The 18,386-nt window shown below is 43.0% G+C and overlaps 1 non-coding gene across 1 annotated transcript; it reads right to left on the reverse strand.

The window, feature by feature from the left end:
* Nucleotides 1-14,964: 14,964 nt before the first annotated feature.
* Nucleotides 14,965-15,038, reverse strand: Trnaa-ugc (transfer RNA alanine (anticodon UGC)). The gene has a single exon. It is a non-coding gene; the product is annotated as a tRNA-Ala (tRNA).
* Nucleotides 15,039-18,386: the final 3,348 nt, after the last annotated feature.

Here is an 18,386-nt window from a genome sequence, read left to right on the forward strand (position 1 = left end):
AGAAACGATTATCAGTTGGTTGAAAAATAACAGACACTAGGAGAGGATGGGGTAGCAACAGAAATATTGAAAGAGGCTTATGCGCAAGCTAGAAAATTCACAAGGCCCTAAAAAGACAAAGGAATCGTACCCAGCGACTGGAAACGAACACTGATCCTTCCTCTCCACAAGAAAAGAGATAAAACAGACACCAACAACTACAGGGGTAACTCATTGTTACCAGTAACATACAAAATATTGTCTAAAGCACTTCTAAATAGAATAGAGGAACAAGTAGAATCTAATGTAGGATAGTACCAAGCAGGATTTAAGAAAGGTAGATCATCTGGAGAGAGATTCTTAATTTAAAAACCTTTTTGAGAGTAAGAGCTATACAAAATAAAAGCATAGTTACTTTCGATGACTTCAGGAAGGCTTACAACTCAGTTGACAGACAACACTATTTCAGATACTTTACGAATCAGGGTTAGATGAAAAGAACAGAAACTTGTTGAACAAACGCTTACAGATATAAAATCAAGGATTAAATTTCAAGGTGAAATTTCTGAACCATTCAGAATAAAAAGAGGAGTTCGAGAAGGAGGCGGACTATCCCTGATTCTCTTTAACTTGGTTTATATTAAAATAGTAAAAACATGGGAAAACACATTAGAAAACACAGGCATAAAGTTATAACCACAGGGCAAGGAGAGAACAAATCTGAAGTAAAGTGTTTAATCTTAGCAGATTATGCAGCAGTGATAGCTGAAAAATCGAACAGACGCAACTGTTATGTTTGATATATTACACGAGAGAGAAAACCGAGTATATAAAACACAAACGCAATAGAGAAAAACTTATGAAAACAAAGTATGCAAAAATTAAAAGAGTTAATAAATTTAAATACCTCGGGGAATTAATCCAAACCAATGAACTGGATAACACAACAAATAAAGAGAGAGTAAAGAAATTAGAATTTCATGCAAATTAACATAAAACTACTACAATAAGAAATCAATATCCACCCATGCGAAGACATTATAATTAAGTTATTAGGACACCAGCAACATATAGATCAGTGTGCCCAACACTGAATAAGTAAGGCGAACTAAGAGAACTAAGAAAAGGGAGAGGAAAATACTAGGAAAAATTCTATATCCCGAGAAAAACAGCGAAAGCATATGGATTAAAAGGAGAAATGAAGATTTATATACAGAAAAATCACAGATAAAATGAGGAAGAGACTGCTAAAATCGTGTGGACAGTTAAAAAGAATAAAAAAAACACAGATTACAAAGAAATTTTTTAACTACATTAATAAACTGAAGAAAACTGTGGTACGGATAGAAGCAGTTTGGTATGATGGAGATATTTCATCATAGAATGCACACCATATTAATGCTCATTTTTCAGGAATATTTACAGCTTCATTTCATTATTCATTTAGTACTGGAATGTGTGTTTTTAGAAGCTGAACCGTAGTCGTTTGTTTCCTCTTGTTGTTGGCTGTCACATTGATGCCCTCATAAGCACTTTAATGTCAGCGACTCTAATCTACAAACTCATTATGTCTCCTGCATTAATTTCTCCGATAATTATGCTAGCACTGACTACAGCCAGATTAACAAACTATCACTAATTATCGATTAAAACTAAAGCCACAATCTGGCCATCTCATGGTTGTGGAATTGCAAATGATTGTCATTCGTGAGTCTTGTACTTGAATCGCAAATTCTTTAACTTGTCTAATTCAGTGTGTGTACAGACCCTTGTTGGCATGGTAGTATCCCATGTTCTTCTTTTATAAAGTCTTATACTTTCTCTCCATACATTTTGTAACTATAATTAGTGTATAACTACGTGTCGTTTGTACCTCAGTAATATAATGGTAACACATTGTGTGCCTTTAGCTATCGGCATTTACACTTACATCAACATCTGTAATTGAAATTCCAGTTGATTCTGATAATTTTACTTACATTTTGCTGATTGATACAATCACACAAGACTTTTTACTGTTTTCTTCATCCCAAGCCAGTAATTTTTTGCATGGTCCTTCTATGGCTCCCTAAGCTCGTAATAACGCACGTTTCCATCAGATAACGCCATGTCCGCCAAAAGCAGAAGTACAAATATATTTTCTAGGAGCTTAGGCCTATAAGGCAAGTTTGACGTTGCACGAGTCCACGAGACGCGAGATGATTGCACAAATAGTGTCTCTTGCATACAAGTCCATCTAAAGAGGTCTCAATTTCAGAGCATAACTGCAGCCAATAGATCCGTACTAAAGCTACAGTTTAGTCTTTATCGAGGAAAAAATTCATTGTATTTAGATAACGTCCAGTTCACGTCTGATATAATTCTAAGTTACTAGCATTCTCTTAAACTTACGATTTAGACGCAAGCAAGTCCATTATCTCAAATTTTATTTTATTGTTTTAGGTAAAGTCGATTTCCCCAATTACAATTATGGCACATTATGATAGAAAGAGGAGGACATTTGTCTGACTCCATTACAAAATATTAAACATAATTGTGTGAGATAACTGAACTGCAAGGTACATTATTATGACTGCGCCATTAAGTAAAACTCACAATATTTAATACATGAAATCTAATTACGTATATTGCAAGATTCCAACCATGTCGCACAACTTAATGCACGACGGCTCTGGACTATGGTTAATTGTAAACAGTTCATCTGGTCTGTAACGAAAGAAGCCCCTCAATGTACAGATCGCCCATTACCAATACAAATGTGAAGTGAATAACTGTGTGCAACGCAAATAATTTAGGAATTAGTGGCTCTAACAAAGGAGTTGAGGCTGTAGTCCTTGTCAAAACCAGTAGTAATAAACTGAGTTGTGGGATTCATCTATCTACTGAAATCAAGTATGGGTCTACTTTGACTGTAGTTTGTTAAAAATGCTACAGAAAAATACAAACATGGTAAAGAAAATGTACAGTAAATTCTCCACAACACAAATAAAGAGACGTTGGAACACAAGATCTTCACAGTTTGTCCAACTGAATACAAGCACGGAACGGCAAAGCCCACGGGGAAGGGGTAGTATAAAGAATCTCGTAAATAATCCGTACTTCACCGAAGTAAATCAAACATGCGGTTCTGCTGCATCCATGTAGTGTAAGGTAAAGATAATCACATACAGAAACTTCAAGAGCCCAACTCATGACTGAGCCATCGAACACCAAACTTAATTTCTGACAAGGTCCTCCGAACTTTAGAAAGAAACGCACCTTGCAAAACCCCGAAGTGAAGATTTTCCCTTAACCCTCCAAGATTAATTGAAGGAAGGCTATCCCTAAGAACTAACCTCTTAATGCTTGAGCACAAAGCTAAATGGGAAACGTGAAAATTACGGTCCTAGCCATAGCTCTTAAAGTGAGGCATTTGCAAAACAAACATCTCACTCTGACTAATACTAACTGACCGGAGTAATATGTTGCTGAAGATGTTTAGCTGATGGCTAATATCTTCCAGGATATAGATTAAAATCCTACAACTTCATGTTGTAGAGGGTTTCGGACGTAAACAATGATTCAGCTCAGTATTCACACTTATTCTTAAACATATAAGCATAAACACGCCGGCGCCTGCGAACCCTCTCTTCCCGGCTGCGGTCCCGTCCACCGGCCACCGACCTGTTCGCCAAAGCATTTCCTGTCACTGAGTCTCGATTCCGCTGCTCTGCACATTCGCACACTCCCCAGATATTCATAATCCATTAAAAACAGTGACCGAGTTAACGAACAGTGACATGCCAATTACACCGACCACCCTACTGCCAGTTTCCGTGTTTTATGGCATCAATAATATTTTCCAAACCGAATTTCTCCCTTGTTAGCCTTAGAATGATAAGCATATTCAAATTATTAATGGAAGCGACACGTAAAAGGCGCGCTGCGTTTCAGCCTAACACTGTCTCATTACTCTCTTCTCCTATCAATCTTGGCAGCGTGAACTTACCATAGTCCTACACCTGCATCTACATGGTTACACTGCTATTCACACTTAAGGGCCTGGCAGAGGGTTCATCGAACGATTTTCATACTACTTCTCTACCATTCCACTCTTGAATGGCGCATGGGAAAAAGGAACACCTAAATCTTTCCGTTCGAGCTCTGATTTCTCTTATTTTATTATGATGATCATTTCTCCCTACGTAGGTGGGTGTCAAAAAAATACTTTCGCATTCGGAGGAGAAAGTTGGTGATTGAAATTTCGTAAATAGATCTCGCCGCAAAGAAAACCTCCTTTGTTTCAGTGACTGCCACCCCAACTCGCGTATCATGTCAGTGACACTCTCATACCTATTGCGCGATACCACAAAACGAGCTGCCCTTCTTTGCACTTTTTCGATGTCCTCCGTCAATCCTACCTGGTAAGGATCCCACACCGCGCAGCAATATTCCAGCAGAGGACGGACAAGTGTAATGTAGGCTGTCTCTTTAGTGGGTTTGTCGCATCTTCTAAGTGTTCTGCCAACAAAGGGCAGTCTTTGTTTCGCCTTCCCCACAATATTGTCTATGTTGTCTTTCCCATTTAAGTGGGTCGTAATTGTAATTCCTCGGTACTTAGTCGGATTGACAGTCCTTAGATTTGTGCGATTTATCGTATGCCCAAAATGTATCTGATTTCTTTTAGTACCCTCGTGGATGACCTCGCACTTTTCTTTGTTCAGTGCCAATTGCCACTTTTCGCACCATACAGAAATTCTCTCTAGATCGTTTTCTAATTGGAATTGATCGTCTGATGATTTTACTAGACGGTAAATTACAGCGTCATCTGAAAACAATCTAAGGGGGCTGCTCAGATTATCAATTACATCATTTATGTAAATCAGGAACAGCAGAGGGACTATGACACTACCTTGCGGAACGCCAGATATCACTTCTGTTCTACTCGATGATTTGCCGTCTATCACTACAACTGTGACCTCTCTAAGAGGAAATCACGAATCCAGTCACACAACTGAGACGATACTCCATACGCACGCAATTTGATTAATAGTCGCTTGTGAGGAACAGTATCATAAGCCTTCTGGAAATCTAGGAACATGGAATCGATCTGAGATCCCCTGTCGACAGCACTAATTTCTTCATGGGAATAAAGAGATAGCTGTGTTGCACAAGAACGATATTTTCTGAATCCATGTTGGTTATGTATCAATAAGCCATTTTCTTCATGGTGATTCATAATGTTCGAGTACAGTATTTGCTCCAAAATCCTACTGCAAATTGAGGTCAGTGATATGGGTCTGTAATTCAATTCCTCTCTTGAATATTGGTCTGACCTGTGCTACTTTCCAATCCTTAGGAACAGACCTTTCGTTAAGTGTGCGGTTGTACATAATTGCTAAGAAGGCGCTATTGTGTCTGCATACTCTGAAAGGAATCAGATTGGGATACCATCTGGACCGGAAGACTTGCCTTTCTGAGTTGTTTCGCAACACCTAAGATATCTGCTTTTATGTCACTCATGCTAACAGCTGTTCTGGTTTCGAATTCTAGAGTATTTACTTCGTCTTCTTTCGTGAAGGAATTACGGAAAACTGTATTTAGTAACTCCGCCTTAGTGGCACCATCATCGGTAACATTTCCATTGACGGTATTGACTGTTTTTTTTCCACTTGTGCCGGCCGGTGTGGCCGTGCGGTTCTAAGCGCTTCAGTTTGGAACCGCGTGACCGCTACGGTCACAGGTTCGAATCCTGCCTCGGGCATGGATGTGTGTGATGTCCTTAGGTTAGTTAGGTTTAAGTACTTCTAAGTTCTAGGGGACTGATGACCTCAGAAGTTAAGTCCCATAGTGCTCAGAGCCATTTGAACCATTTTTTTTTTTTTTTTTTTTTTTTTTTGCCACTTGTGTACTTTACCTACGACCAGAATCTCATTGGGTCTTCTACCATATTTTGAGACAATGTTTAATCTCGCATTGACGTCCGCACAAAATTTCGAGCTTCAGTGAAACTTAGCCAATCTTGGGGATTTTGCGTTCTTCTGAATTTGGCATGATTTTTTCATTGCTTCTGCAACAGTGTTCTGACGTGTTTTGTGTACCATGATGGATCAGTCCCGTCTCTTATTAACTTATGTGGTTTGAATCTATCTATTGCTGTCGATACTATATCTTTGAATTTGAACCATATCTGGTCTACACTTACGTAATTACCTTGGAAGGAATGGAGACCCTCTCTCAGAAAGGCGTCAAGCGAACTTTTATCTGCTATTTTAAATACACTCCTGGAAATGGAAAAAAGAACACATTAACACCGGTGTGTCAGACCCACCATACTTGCTCCGGACACTGCGAGAGGGCTGTACAAGCAATGATCACACGCACGGCACAGCGGACACACCAGGAACCGCGGTGTTGGCCGTCGAATGGCGCTAGCTGCGCAGCATTTGTGCACCGCCGCCGTCGGTGTCAGCCAGTTTGCCGTGGCATACGGAGCTCCATCGCAGTCTTTAACACTGGTAGCATGCCGCGACAGCGTGGACGTGAACCGTATGTGCAGTTGACGGACTTTGAGCGAGGGCGTATAGTGAGCATGCGGGAGGCCGGGTGGACGTGCCGCCGAATTGCTCAACACGTGGGGCGTGAGGTCTCCACAGTACATCGATGTTGTCGCCAGTGGTCGGCGGAAGGTGCACGTGCCCGTCGACCTGGGACCGGACCGCAGCGACGCACGGATGCACGCCAAGACCGTAGGATCCTACGCAGTACCGTAGGGGACCGCACCGCCACTTCCCAGCAAATTAGGGACACTGTTGCTCCTGGGGTATCGGCGAGGACCATTCGCAACCGTCTCCATGAAGCTGGGCTACGGTCCCGCACACCGTTAGGCCGTCTTCCGCTCACGCCCCAACATCGTGCAGCCCGCCTCCAGTGGTGTCGCGACAGGCGTGAATGGAGGGACGAATGGAGACGTGTCGTCTTCAGCGATGAGAGTCGCTTCTGCCTTGGTGCCAATGATGGTCGTATGCGTGTTTGGCGCCGTGCAGGTGAGCGCCACAATCAGGACTGCATACGACCGAGGCACACAGGGCCAACACCCGGCATCATGGTGTGGGGAGCGATCTCCTACACTGGCCGTACACCACTGGTGATCGTCGAGGGGACACTGAATAGTGCACGGTACATCCAAACCGTCATCGAACCCATCGTTCTACCATTCCTAGACCGGCAAGTGAACTTGATGTTCCAACAGGACAATGCACGTCCGCATGTATCCCGTGCCACCCAACGTGCTCTAGAAGGTGTAAGTCAACTACCCTGGCCAGCAAGATCTCCGGATCTGTCCCCCATTGAGCATGTTTGGGACTGGATGAAGCGTCGTCTCACGCGGTCTGCACGTCCAGCACGAACGCTGGTCCAACTGAGGCGCCAGGTGGAAATGGCATGGCAAGCCGTTCCACAGGACTACATCCAGCATCTCTACGATCGTCTCCATGGGAGAATAGCAGCCTGCATTGCTGCGAAAGGTGGATATACACTGTACTAGTGCCGACATTGTGCATGCTCTGTTGCCTGTGTCTATGTGCCTGTGGTTCTGTCAGTGTGATCATGTGATGTATCTGACCCCAGGAATGTGCCAATAAAGTTTCCCCTTCCTGGGACAATGAATTCACGGTGTTCTTATTTCAATTTCCAGGAGTGTAGATATATTTTGCATTTATTATTAGTGGTTTTGGTTGATATGGTTTTGAGCCTCGCTACAATGACCTTCTGTTCAGTAATCCCTGTATTCTTCATGACGCTCTCTATTAGATCAGGATTATTTGTGACTAAGAGGTCAAGTGTGTTTTCGCAACCATTTACAATTCGTGTGGAATCATTAACTAATTTTTCGAAGTAATTCTCAGAGAAAGCGTTTAGTACAATTTCGGAACATGTTTTCTGTCTACCACCGGCTTTGAACATGTATTTTGGCCAACAAATCGAGGGTAGATTGAAGTCTCCACCAATTATAACTGTACGAGTGAGGTACTTATTTCTCATGAGGAAGCAGACTGCTGTCACTGGCTGGAGAAAAGAACGCCAAGGCCGAAATCTAAGAGTGAAAGGCATCTCATGTTTCTAAGATGAATCCAAGTGTTCGTGTAGAATACCGACTGCAAGTAGGAGAGAATCCGACTTTCGTCAGTAAGACTCAAAACCCTGGCCAGCAGTTAACAAGGCGGAAGTAGGAAGTCTCACAAACGACGCTTCTTCGTGCTCTCTGTGAAGAAGCCATCAAAAATACCTATTTGTCAATCATCAAATTTGTTAGATGAGCCTCCAGCGGGATGTTACATAACAAACCCAATATGTGATACGACATAACTAATCAAACGGATAAAATGATGACCAGTGAAGTGCAGAAACTAGTAGCTTAAAGAAAAATAAATAAGAACTGATTGAGATTCGACTGTTGTTTGGTTTTGTTCTACATACTGTTTGATCTGGCGCTGTCCTCTGTCCTTGATGGATCCAAGAAGATTTGCCTTTGATGTTGCTGTCCAGGCCCACTAACATTGTCCATTCCCTTTTTGCGTAGTTGACGACCATACTATGAAAATCTTTGTACGGTCACGATATATCGGTGTGAAGTTTGTGCTGTATCATGTCCGCCATTTGTCACTACGCTATACAAAATACACAAATGTTCAGGAATCCGGTAAAACATCAAATCCCCTATATAGCTGCGGCCGGAGAAAGATCCTGCAAGAACTGGATCCCCGTCGACTGAAGAGAATCGTTCAACGTGACAGAAGGGCAACCCTTCTGCAAATTGCCACAGATTTCAATGCTCGGCCATCAACAAGTGTCAGCGTACGAACCATTCAACGAAACATAATCGATATGGGCTTTCGGAGCCGAAGGTCCACTAGTGTACCCTTGATGACTGCACGAGACAAAGCTTTACACCTCACCTGGGCTCCGTCAACACCGACATTGGGTTGCTGATGTCTGGAAACTTGTTTCGGATGGACGTGTACGGGTATGGAGACAACCTCATCAATCCATGGACTCTGCATGTCAACAGGGCGTTGTTCAAGCTGGTGGAGGCTCTGTAATAGTGTGGGGTGTGTGCAGGTGGAGTGATATGGGACCCCTGATACGTCTAGATACGAGTCTGACAGGTGAAACGTATGTAAGCAACCTGTCTGATCACCTGCATCCATTCATGTCCATTGAGCATTCCGACGGACTTGGGCAATTTCAACAGGACAATGTGACACCCCACACGTCCAGAATTGCTACAGAGCGGCCCCAGGTACACTCTTCTGAGTTTAAACATTTCCGCTGATCACCAAACTCCCCAAACATGAACATTATATCTGGGATGCCTTGCAACGTTCTGTTCAGCAGATATCTCCACCCCGTCGTACTCTTGCGGATTCATGGATAGCCCTGCAGGATTCATGGTTTCAGTTCCCTCCAGCACTACTTCAGACATTAGTCGAGTCCATGTACCTGTGTTGCGGCACTTCTGCCTGCTCGCGGGAGCCCCACACGATATTAGGCAGGTGTACCAGTTTCTCTGGCTCTTCAGAGTATAACATATAGGAACATAAACTGTTAAATGTGCACACAAACCACACTAAAACACAACATGTTCACATACTGGTTAGTATCAAAAAACTAACACAATAACTCGTGTTCGTTATCCCTGACAACAACATGCCCCAGTATCCGCTGTAGATGAAAAATTGGAAATTTGTGGTAAGGTCTTATGGGACCAAACTGCTGAGGTTATCGGTCCCTAAGCTTACACACTACTTAATCTAACTTAAACTAACTTACACTAAGGACAACAAACACACCCATGCCCGAGGGAGGAACCTCCGACGGGGAGAGCCGCGAGAACCGTGCAAGGCGCCCTAGACCGCTCGGCTACCCCACGCGGCGCTATAGATGAATCACTTGAAGGGGATCCTTTGCTCTATTGAGACTTCTGAATCTATCGTGTGCCATTGGATCTACAGTTTTGTGTTGGCTGTCCTTGCAATAGGCTATGGGCGACTCGTCCAGTTAGTACATAGACTACTTAAATAATAGCTTCATGAACGCCATACAACTCCACAGTTGATACTGTCAATCCTTTAGGTAACAAGAAGGATTCTTCATATCCTGTTTGGTCATCAAAAAATGCGGCTCTTACAGAAGCATATTTTTTTGTACCATCTGTGTTCTTTCCAGCTAGTTACGGTAGTTAACGGTCCAATTTTCCCGCTCAAGAGATCTTTTAATTATACGACTATCATTTAAATCACGATGAATTTATATATAGATATTGTTTGATTGATGTTACCTGTCGTCTGCGAAACTGAGGTTTACATTGTGCTGGCAGAAGTTCCAGGATTTCGCCGTACTACACGATATTCGTACTAAGGGTTTTCGTTTCGTCGGCTAGTATGGCTTCATCTGTATCAGATTTAGTAATCGAGTTAATTTCCATTGCAATGGAAGACTGAGAGAGGATTGATCCTCAATCAAGGCAGGCCACATGAGAACTTTCGTCTCGTATCTGGTGGGAAAATTGTCAATTCTTTTTGCATGGCAGACACGTTTTCCGCTTTAATAGAGGCTTCACAGACACACAGAGTTGCTGATTGTATACAGTACAGAACATTCAGCCATAATATTGGAGCGAATACAACCCGCAGCCACATCCCATCTTGTTCCTAGTTAACTGTTTGTACAGAAGTAAGAGTTCACGAACGAAGCCTCTCGATGTGCAGATCGCCGCTCAGCAACACAGATGTGAAACGATAAACTGTGTGCAAACGGAAATAGTTAAGGTATTAGTGGCCCTAACAAATGAGTTGAGGCTGTGGTCCTTGTCGAAACCAATAGTAATAAACCGAGCCGTGGGCTTCATCTGTCAACTGAAATCAAGTGGAACGTAGTTTGTCAAAAATAAAAAAAACAAACGTGATTAAGAAGAGATACAGTAAATTCTCCAAACTGACACAGATAAAGACACATTGGAACACAAAATCCTTACAAAAGTCCACCTAAATACAACCACCGAACGGTAAATCCCACGGGGAAGGGGTGCTAAAATGAGATGAGTCTCGTAAATAATCTACACTTCACCGAAGTAAATCAAACATGCGGTTCTATAACGGACCTGATCGTTGCATCCATCTAACGCAGGGTAAAGGTAATCACATGCAAAACCCCAAAAGCCGAAATCACGAGTGAGTCATCGAGCATCAAGCTTAGTTTCTGACGAGGTCCTTAACCCTCCAAAATTAATTAGAGATTGGCTAGAGGGTAAATAAACTTTTCGGAGGAGAAAGTCAAGGTTTGTTATGTAGCATCCCACTGGAAGCTCATTTAACAAACTTTTTGATTGATTTAGTACAAGCATTAATTGTAGGCAGGCCACCTCTTCAAGAACTAACCTCTAAATGCTCTGACAGAGGACTGACCCCCCAACATATACTGACCTCATTAGAACTTTCGTCGCGTATCTAGTGGGGAAACTATCAATTCTGCTTGTATGGCAGACACGGGTGCCGTTTTAATGTAGCCTCCTAGTTAACTGTTTGTACAGATGTAAGAGGGTCCTAAAAGTCCATTTTAATAATAAGGAACGTAAAACAAGTAAGTTGTGGCAAATAGTAGGGAAGTAAATTTAGGGGTAAAAACAGCACTAAGAGTTTCCTGCCCCCTGCAATTCTATTGACTGTATTGTGAAGAAAAGAAGCTGACCTCATGAGTAACCCTACACTGACAGCAGAACAGGTAACTAAAATACAGCAACAGTCAACTGATCTTCACGGCGGCGCTACTGCTCAAGGTAAGGTGTCGCATACGTTTGTGCTTGCTGTGCTCTTCCCCTCTGTTTTAGGTACCACCAGGTTGTACGAGCTCCTCTTGACAATGCGCCTGCTACACTGCACGGCAACTGCAAACGGGGCGGGTTGTGAAAGTCTGCCGCAGTGTCGGAGTTGATTGCAACCCTTTTCCCATGTGAATCGTTCCATTCTGACAAAGCTATGTTACGAACTCCAGCTTTTCGCGGAAGTAAATTACCCGTTGTCAGTCCCTTGATCTCAGAATGTCTACCATTTTAGACGGTGCCCAGAAAACTACTTCAACTAAAAACTTCTGTGGGATTCTGAATTCAGCGTCTTACACGAACGCTGTCAATGTGTGCGATGGAATCTATGTGTAACAGAGTTTGTATACGTGCTGCGAGAGCTCGTAATTATTTGAAAAAAGACACATTACAGAACCGTCAGAGGGTGTACTGCACACGAAAGAAGGGGGATTAGAATTTAACGTGTCGTCGACAGTGAGGTTATTACAGACGGAGCAGAATCCCGGATTACGAAAGGATGGGAAAGGAAATTGGCCTTGCCCTGTCAGAGGAACCATCCGGTATTGGGCTGAGGCGACTTAGGGAAATCAGGGGAAACGTAAATCTGCATGAACATCGGGGGATTTGAACTGTCGTCCTCCCTAACGCGAATCGAGTGTGCTAAACACTGGGCCACATAGCGCACACGAAAGACTGAAAGTTATGACCGCATACGGAGATTGATTAACTGAGTCGGTACACAGTAATAAATGTTTGTTTTGGTGCAGTTTGTTAAGCTCTTTTTCATATTGATCAATTTGTTCTACTGATCCATCAAATTAGATACATGTATCACCCACATAGCGTTTGTTATATATTATTTTTTAGTTTACTGTTAAACTGGCACTGAAGAAGGAAGTTTCTAAATGATTTATGTAAATGTTGGCTAGCAGAATAACTAGGCAACATTACAAAGCCATCTTATAATAGCCCACAAAAATTGTTACAGTTGTTCATAGCTTAGATTTAAAAACTGAAGTACACCATACGTTTGACATTTATAAACTAAGTTGTGTGTGCCACAAATTTTACATTGACTAATCAGGTAGGAGTATCAATGAACGATTCTGGGAACACATGGATGCTCTCAGGCTCAACAATTTCAATAAGTCAACTTTCCCTACTCACTTGACCCAAGCCAGCCGGTGTGGCCGTGCGGTTCTAGGCGCTTCAGTCTGGAACCGCGTGACCACTACGGTCGCAGGTTCGAATCCTGCCTCAGGCATAGATGTGTGTGATGTCCTTAGGTTAGTTAGGTTTAATTAGTTCTAAGTTGTAGGCGACTGATGACCTCAGACGTTAAGTCGCATAGTGCTCAGAGCCATTTGAACCATTTGAACTTGACCAAACAAGGAAACACAGTCATAAGCATCGAAGAATTCTTAGACATACATTTTGCCGAAAAAGGATTACAGATCAATTTGTTAGAGGAATTAGAAATGTCCAGACACATTCAGAATAAACATGACTGCATACTGAATGATCAACTAGTATTAAAAAACCAAATTTCATACCGCTTTTGTAATTTGAAATGAAAGAAACAATTAATTGACAGAGTTAAATTTCTTCATTGGCGCCGGCCGGAGTGGCCGTGCGGTTCTAGGCGCTACAGTCTGGAGCCGAGTGACCGCTACGGTCGCAGGTTCGAATCCTGCCTCGGGCATGGATGTGTGTGATGTCCTTAGGTTGGTTAGGTTTAATTAGCTCTAAGTTCTAGGCGACTGATGACCTCAGAGTTAAGTCGCATAGCGCTCAGAGCCATTTTTTTTTCTTCATTGGCCATTACCAGTATCTTTAAAACCTAAATTATTAAATGTCTAACTTAATAAAATTATCTTTACTATGTAGAAGTATATCTGAAGTAACTCCAGAAGTGTAACATATTTGTGCATATATCATATGTTTTGGCACACCAAATCAACATCTTGTTTTTAGTTGAGTTTATAGACTAGTATGGATTGTGAAAGAAAACCAAACCTCACTCTTGTAATATGTAAAGGAGGGCTTTTCAGGAAACAAGTACAATATATAGAGCATTTATAGCTGTGAAACTATGTGATCACAAAAACATTGTAAAATTTTAGGACGCAAATGTAAAATGAAAAATCTTTTGTAGACTATGCGTCACAAAAAATTTGTTGTGTTTTGGGACACAAATGTAAAACTTGCAGGAAGTCGACGGTGCCATCTGAAAATGATGTTTGGTTTGTGGGACGCTCAACTGCGCGGTCATCAGCGGCCGTACAGAGTCCCAATTTTTACACAGTGCAATTTTTTTTTACACTGCCCAATATAGCCCTGGGCGGAGAAAATCCCCAACCCGAATCGAACGCGAGACCCAGTCATCCAGAGGCAGCAACGCTAGCCACGAGACCACGAGCTGCGGATTCTGCCATCTGATGATGAGCTCAGGCCCAAAACTAGTAATGGTATATCAAAATATTTTCAAGAAAACATGTGGCTGGTTGCAGTATTTACTACAGTGTAATTTACGAAAACTGCTGCAGTGTTCCCAACCAACATGGATAAAATAAAATCATTTCATGAAGGTTTACTAACTTTCATTCTTCAACTGATATTAGGATTTTGATGGTTGTGCACTAGGTTGCTCTGGCCAAGAGCTGGGCTTTTAGTACAACAATATACCATTTAGTGATCAGATAATAAACTGTGTTTCAATAACAACAATATAATCAACAAAATCAGTGCACGCGTTAATATTCTGGTAATGTTCTACCATTACTTCTTACGCTCTTCTCGTGAATTAGCCAGAATCCATGGCACGTTTGTGATGCAGCGGAGAATTAACGGAGAAAAAGACAATATTAAACTATTTCAGCAACATAGGAAGATAAATACTTAACCGTGCCTACGCAACAGTGTGAGTGTTGAAAGTAATGAGGGGGTTGATCTGTGTTAAGGAATCACTGACAGTTCTTTGCAGAACACTTTGGGCAGTGGCCTGATCTGCGATAATAGCTACTGAATTGCCTAGACTGTATTGCAAAGTCAGGGCGAGTTTCCAGCTTCGAAATTAGAATGATATTAATACCTTCAGCTGCTGACGGGCGTTGATATATATATCAACGGGGACAGGTGAAAATGTGTGCTCCGACCGGGATTCGAACCCGGGATCTCCTGCTTGCATGGCAGACGCTCTATCCATATGAGCCACCAGGGCACATAGGGTAGTGCGACTGCAGGGACTATCTCGCGCACGCTTCCCTTGAGACGCACATTGTTACCTTGTATGTCCACACACTACATTCGTAGTGTCCCACCCTAACACACTCATTACTCGTGGAAGACATTCTTACCAAGTCCCGTAAGAGTTCGAGGAATATATGTGCATCCGCACAGAATAAGAAGGTCATGGCCGATATTGCCAAAAAGAACAGACACCATATCCATATATCTCCAGCATTCTCCTTAAAGTTTCTTGGTGTATCTGTGCGAGGGGACACCAAGCATATTCTCAACATCAAGAGAAGCCAATTCGCTGCACTGTGACGTTCCAGAAGGGTTCTCAGGCGCCAGTGCACAGGGCGTCGACAAAAATATCGAAAAACCGCGAGAAATTCATGACTGAACATTAAGGCAAATGTTAACCGAACCTGCAAGTTGCACTGTTGTATTTGACATCGAACTGCACCTGTGCAATGTTCTCAATACTTTGCAAATGTCAGCCATGTTCAGAACGGTGTTATGTGTAGTTGTGAATGTATTATGTCGGAGCTTAGGGCGTTCGAACGTGTCCAAATTGTTGGTGATCGTATAGCGAATGCTTTCTTAACCAAGGGAGCTGAAGTGTTTTTCGCCTCAAGAGGCACGATTTCGAAGATTTATACGGCATACAGGGAAAATGGAAAAATGTTATCCGCTAAGTCCAACGCGGACGAAGGTAACTGATCGTTCCAATCGGTCATTGAAGTGGATTGTGACAAGTGAGCCGTGGTAAAAATTGCTGTTTTGAAGAGCGCGTCGCAGCGCGTAGTGTGAAGCAGTCGCCCTCCGTTTCTGTCGGTGGCGCCGCTGTGGCAATCGCAGCTTTGGTGTCTCCCTCAGGGAGGGAAAGTGGAAAGGTTGCCTGTTCATGTGCATTTAAGGGACGCGATGAACTCGCCAGTTGGTCAGTCGCGGTCAGTCTGGGTGAGTCGGGAGTCAGTCTGGGGTCAGTCTCTCGTCCCCAGCTTGCTAGTATGTCTTCGTTCGGATCAACCTTTTAAGCCAGCAAATGAGAGTCTTTCCACTCCGCCAGTAAGAGAACTCAGCGAGTGGTCGCCCCGTGGTTGGATCGGTCGGCTGGTCTGTCGCGCACTGAGACACAAGATGACTTCTCCGTCTTGAGCGTCAGCGCATGTGATGTCGCCTCGTGAGTCCAGTGGGCCGCGCCGTATAGAGAGGGGTAGTGACTTCGCGGTGGACAGGAGAGCAACAGGAGTCAACCCACGACATCAGTCTGGCCGGTGCGAGCTGCGACGCCGTGGTGTAACTGGTTCTCCGAGCGTTTCTGGGCCCCTTCAGTTACCATCTTGTGGAGCTTGGCTCGGTCCTTTCCTGGTGCAGGGATGTCGTTTTGCCAGTGGGTGTGTTTCCTGTGAATTGTTGGGCCCGAGCCAGTATTTACGCCATCGTGTGTCTGGAAGTGAGTGGGAGACGCACCAGCAGTGCAGTCGCGACGGAGCAGCAGTCGCGGACGTAGCAGTGGGCAGTCGGTCGGTTGGTGTGGACCAGGAAAGACGGGAGATCGGTGCGCCTTCCTGCGTCCGTTGAAGCGGCTGGCAGCGGACGGTTCGGGAGAGCGATTTGGGGGTGCTGCGCCAGGTCTTCTCGAGGAATCGCAGTTTAATAGAAGTGATTGGTGATATGTTCTGTGATTTACTGTTGTTAAATTTTACTTGTTTTCTTCGTCAGTCTCTCGTCCCCAGCTTGCTTGTCTGTCTCTCGTCCGCTTTTGCTAGGCAGTTAGTGTCTGCTGTCGTTCGGAGCTGCCTCTGTCATGTTTGTCGGATTTGGTGTGTTAACGAATTTATCGCTTGGAGTGTAACGGCCTAATTCCTGAAATCTTGCCTATTATCTTGAGAGGTACTGTAGAGCATCTTAACTTGTAGAATGTTATATAAGATTGCATTTTATGGGCTTTTATTTAAATGGTCAGTTTAGTATAGAAAGTTGCCACCCTTCCACCGTAAGACTTTTCTTAGAAGTTAAAATCAAGTTGCACCTTCGGTGGCAAAGTTAATTTTTTTTAATTTTAGTGTTTTGTACCATGTCCATCCCTCCTACGAGGTGCATAGTATGTGTGCTTGTGTGAATTGTTAAAACTTTTAGTTTAAAGTAATCTGGTGTGTTGCATATTTGCACCAGTGTAATCGTTCAGAGGTTGTGAGCGGTCGTAACTACGACCATGAGAAAAGGGAGCGGCAAGGTTCTCAGCCCGAAAGCTCATACACTCAAAAATTTGTTTCTTTCTGCCTCTTAATAAATTGTAACTTGATATTTAGAGGGTGATTTATCTGTTTCAAAAAAAAATCTTTTAGGAATAAAATTCACATTTGTTGAAAGTAATTTCATTTTGATTTCATCAGTTACTCCTCTGGCAACTACTTCCCTACTTCCACGCTCACATAGTGTGATTAAATGTGTTAATGTTCTTGATGAATCGCTAGTAAATAAAGCAAATTCTTAATAAAAAGTTTTGAAAGTAAATTCACGGTTCAACGAGGAATAAGAGGACGACAACTCTAAAAGTTACTGCAGCGTTGGATATCTCTCTCGCAAATCCTGTCAGCAGCAAAAAAATCAACATGAAATTGCAGGGCAAGTTGAAATTGCGAAACCACTCATCTGCGGGGCCTGTAATAGAAAAATGTGGTGCCGAAACCATAAAACTTGGACTGTGGAGCAATGGAAGAAGAATGTCAGTTGATCGGATGAGTCTAGTTTCACAGTGTTTCAAACAACTGGTCAAATTTACGTCCCAGTAATGAAACATGGCGAGAGTTCGATGGTCATTAGGGCATTCATATGATGATAATCCATGGGCCCTATGGTTAGACTGTAAGATCGAATTATTGCCAAGGATGTGTGACCATTTTGCCTGATCAGGCCCACCCCATTGTTCAATGCTTGTTCAACAGTGGTTGCACTGTGTTCCAAGACGACAGGGTATCTGTTCACACAGCTCGCATCGTCGAGGACTAGTTTTGCAAGCACTATGATGAATTGTTGTATTGCCCCCAGCCACCTCAGTCAACAAATCTCAGTATTATTGAGCCTCTGTGATCTGCTTTGTTGAGAAATCTGTGTGATCGCCATCCACTTCCATCATCGTTAGATGTACTTCCCACTATTTTACAGGAAGAATGGTATAAGATTCCCTTGAAAACTATGCAGGACCTGTATTTGTCCATTCTGAGACGCCTGGAAGCTGTCGTGAATATCAACGGCTTTCCTACGCCGTATTAGGCATGATAATGTGGTGTTGGTGTTCCCATATTTTTGTGTTCCCCCTATATGTCCGACAGAC

This window comes from Schistocerca cancellata, chromosome 5 (genome assembly GCF_023864275.1).
Source record: "Schistocerca cancellata isolate TAMUIC-IGC-003103 chromosome 5, iqSchCanc2.1, whole genome shotgun sequence".
Lineage (NCBI taxonomy): Eukaryota > Metazoa > Arthropoda > Insecta > Orthoptera > Acrididae > Schistocerca > Schistocerca cancellata.